Below are 4,305 nucleotides of genomic sequence, written 5' to 3' on the forward strand. Positions count from 1 at the left end.
TCCCCTTTGGTTCTCTCTGTGTCATCCAGCTCCCCTGGGTCTGGATGCTATGGTACAGGCGTGGCCGAGGCTTCGCCTGTACGCATTTCCCCCGATCGCTCTGCTCCCGGGAGTTCTGGAAAGAGTGCGCCAGGACGGGATTCGCCTCCTGCTGGTGGCCCCGTTCTGGCCGGGTCGAGCCTGGTTCTCAGACCTGAGGTCTCTCCTAGACGGCCCGCCATGGGAAATCCCAGTCAGGAGAGATCTCCTCTCACAGGCAGGAGGGGCAATTCTGCACCCTCGCCCAGAGTTGTGGAAACTGTGGGCGTGGCCCCTGAGGGGGCACGACTCCTAGATTCCGGTCTCTCGACTGAGGTCGTTGAGACCATCCTTCAATCCAGAGCTCCCTCTACGAGAAAGACGTACACCAGGAAGTGGAATATGTTTGTCGCCTGGTGCAGGCAGCACCAAATCGAACCAGTTCACTGCCCGTTGGCTTCAGTGCTGGACTTCTTGCAAGCCCGCCTCTCGGCTGGCAATGCTCATTCTACTTTGAAGGGCTACGTGGCGGCCATAGATGCCTTCCACGCTCCCTTCGGTACTACTTCCCTTGGAAGACTTCCCCTGGTGTCACGATTTCTCCGTGGTGCACTGAGGCTGAGGCCCCCGTTGCGCTCACGTGTCCCTACGTGGGACCTGGCCGTGGTACTTGAGGCTCTTTGCAACCCTCCGTTTGAGCCTATGGAAGCAATTTCGGACAGGTTGTTGTCCTTTAAGACTGCCTTTCTGCTGGCGATCTCCTCTCTCAAGAGAGTGGGTGATCTACAGGCCCTTTCAGTGGCCCCCTCCTTTATCGACTTTGCCCCTGGAATGGTCAAAGCGTTTCTGCACCCTAAGCCGGGCTACTTACCCAAGGTGCCGTCAGCAGTGCCACGGCCCGTAGTGCTTCAGGCCTTCTGTCCTCCCCCATACACGGAGCCGGAACAGCAGAAGCTTAACTGTATGTGTCCAGTGCGAGCACTGGACACATATGTCCACAGAGCTGCCCTGTGGAGGAAGACGGACCAATTATTTGTGTGTTTTGGTCCTCGCAATAGAGGTCTTCCAGCTTCTAAGCTGACTCTAAGTCGGTGGATTACGGATGCCATCTCAACTGCTTACAAGTCCTCTGGTCTTCCCTCTCCTTTGGAAGCCAAGGCGCACTCGACCCGCAAAGTTGCGGCGTCCAAAGCATTCATGTCAGGGGTCCCCCTGCAAGATATCTGTAACGCTGCGGGATGGTCCACGCCGCTTACATTTGCCAGGTTCTACGAACTGGATCTCCCCTATACTCCGGGCTCTATGGCCCTCCTCTCTGACGCTCCCTCTACGAGCAGAGCTGTCTAATTGTGTTTTACTCCAGCAGACTCCTCATGCTTGATAGCAACAACTACACTGGGCTACTTTCGCCCTTCCCAACGGGGGCTGGAGATATCATCTTAGGCTACTTTCGCCTTTTAAATACGGGCTACTTTCGCCCTCTACCCCGGGCTACTTTCGCCCTTTTCGCCACGGGCTACTTTCGTCCGTTGGCAAGTGAGACCCTCGTTTCACTCGGGCCACTTTGGCCCTTCAGACAAGCTGACACTATCTGCTCTGGGCTACTTCCGCCCATATATTCAGGTGGGCTAAGGCCCCCTCTTCTACCAGGGGCTACTGTCACCCCCTTTTAACACGGGCTACTGTCGCCCTCTACCTCGGGCTACTTCCGCCCTATTTCCAGCACGGCTGAGGCCGCAGTGTCATGCTTGGCAGCATTTATACTCTGGGCTACTTTCGCCCCTTACTCTGGGCTACTTTCGCCCTTTTCCACGGGCTACTTTCGCCCGCTTGCGAGTGAGGCTGAGGCCCTCGCATCACTCGGGCTACTTCCGCCCTGCTGATATCCATTCACGGCTGAGGCCGCTTTATGCTTGAGAGCAACTATACTCAGGGCTACTTTCGCCCCTTTTTTTGACGGGAGAGGCTGAGGCCTTCGCTCCATTCGGGCTACTTTCGCCCTTCTTCTAAGACGGCTAGGGCCGCACATTACTCAGGGCTACTTTCGCCCTTCTTTCATGGGCTACTTTCGCCCTTCTCTCTCCACCCGCTCCACACAGAGCAGGGCTTGGAATTCTGGCGGCGTGGGCATATCGTTCCCAAAGCGGAGTGACGCAGCTCGACGTTCCCGAAGGGGAACGCCTCGGGTTTCGTATGAAACCCTAGTTCCTCTAGGGAACGAGACGCTGCGTCGCTTACCACAATTCTGGCATCCCTGCAGCGCTCCTGGTGGCAGAAGCTGCCGGCTGCATTCACCGCATGTGCTTTATAGCTTCCTGGCTCCTGACGTCACCCCGTCCGTGACGTCATACGTAACTCTCTATTGGACTGATTTCACACGTGATTCAGAGCGTGGGCACGCTGGAGGCGTTCCCAAAGCGGAGTGACGCAGCGTCTCGTTCCCTAGAGGAACTAGGGTTTCATACGAAACCCGAGGCGTTCCCCGAAGAGACAATTTGGAAACACCTCTGCAAAAAGCTGGTAGTCGGCTAATGATGCTCCCGCCCAGCAGCCCCAAGGACATGACAGTGACAAGGAAGGAACCGTTGGAACGCTGCCACCTGCTTCTTAGCCTCTTAAAACCTGTCAACAACAGAACTGACTGTGTCGCCGAACAGGCCAACAGAAAAAACCCATCCTTGTCTTTAAAAAGCTCCAGCATTTCTTTGTGGAGAGAGGAAAACCTTCCAGAAGAACAACCATCTCTGCAGCACTCCACCAGTCAGACCTGTATGGTAGAGTGGCCAGATAGAAACCACTCTGCAGTAAAAGGGACATGACAGCCTGCTTGGAATTTGCCAAAATGCACCTGAAGGACTCTCAGACCATGAGAAACAACATTTTCTGGTCTGATGAAACAAAGATTGAACTCTTCGGCCTGGATGCCAAGCGTCATGTCTGGAGGAAACTGGGCACTGCTCATCACCTGGCCAATACCATCCCTACAGTGAAGCATGGTGGTGGCAGGAACTGGGAGACTAGTCAGGATCAAGGGAAAGATGAATGCAGCAATGTATGAAGACATCCTTGATGAAAACCTGCTCCAAAGCACTCTGGAATTCAGACGGGCGACGGTTCATCTTATAACAGGACAACGACCCTAAGCACACAGCCAAGATAACAAAGGATTGGCTACGGGACAACTTTGTAGTGTCCTTGAGTGGCCCAGCCAGAGCCCAGACTTGAACCTGATTGAACATTTCTGGATGAGATGCTGCATCTGAAATGATTTTGGAACGCCTCTGTGAGGAGCAGGTAGTCGGCTAATGAAACCTGTCAACAACAGAATTGACTGTGTCCCCAAACAGGCCAACAGGAAGAACCTGTCCATGTCTTTAATTTCGGACTCTTTGGTGGCCAGTAGAGACAAATCTGTGACCCGACGAAATTCTTTAATGTCTTCGAACTTCACCTCCTCTCCCTCATCAAGTTCCTTCAGTAGGTTGGCTTGGTAAGCCTGCAACACTGCCATAAGGTGCAGGTAACCCCCAGCCTGACCTGCCCCTGTATACGCCTTACCCACAAAAGCCAAAGTAAGGTAATGCTGAGTCCTTGAGGGACGATGTGGACTCAGGAGACAGATTACTCGCAAACATCTGCTCTACTCGAGGCATTGCCCAATAGGCCCCATGATGTTTGAATAATTCAAAATGGTTTCCCCCATGATCTAGACACCTCTGTGTGAAGATCGGGGAAAAGCATAAGGCCTCTGTGTGAAGGTAGTGGCTTAGAATGCAGGAAGCATTCATCCAACTTACTTTTAGGACGATCATCCTGCTTCTCGGCAGGCCAGTCGATGTTAAACTTGGCCACAGCCCGAGTAACTACCTTCCCATCTCCTCCACCAGATCCATTTGCGATCTCCATGACTGCAGCCACCACTCTGCCTCAGCAGAAGTGGGACCTCAGCCGTGAAGCTCACCAGGGCACCTTCCTCGAAGAGGAGCTGTAGATGACGCAGTCTGATCTAACGCTAACTCAATATGACATTAAATATTCGTCTACTGCTTGCTGTAGAAGTTGCAGTTCGCTTCAGAAACCCTCCACCTTCCCCAGCTCCACCTGTAAAGATCTGCTACGGTGTGATTTCATATAGAGTATGTTATGTGTGCATCAGCAGTATTTCTTACATGCTCACAGCAGCATCTCTCTGGATGTATTTCTTACATTGCTCAGCCACAGCAGCAGCAGTGTAGTAGATCTATTTCGTTAGACCAAACACATCAACATTGTCATGTACCTTACCAT

The sequence above is a fragment of the Garra rufa genome, chromosome 9, assembly GCF_049309525.1.
Source record: "Garra rufa chromosome 9, GarRuf1.0, whole genome shotgun sequence".
Classification (NCBI taxonomy): domain Eukaryota; kingdom Metazoa; phylum Chordata; class Actinopteri; order Cypriniformes; family Cyprinidae; genus Garra; species Garra rufa.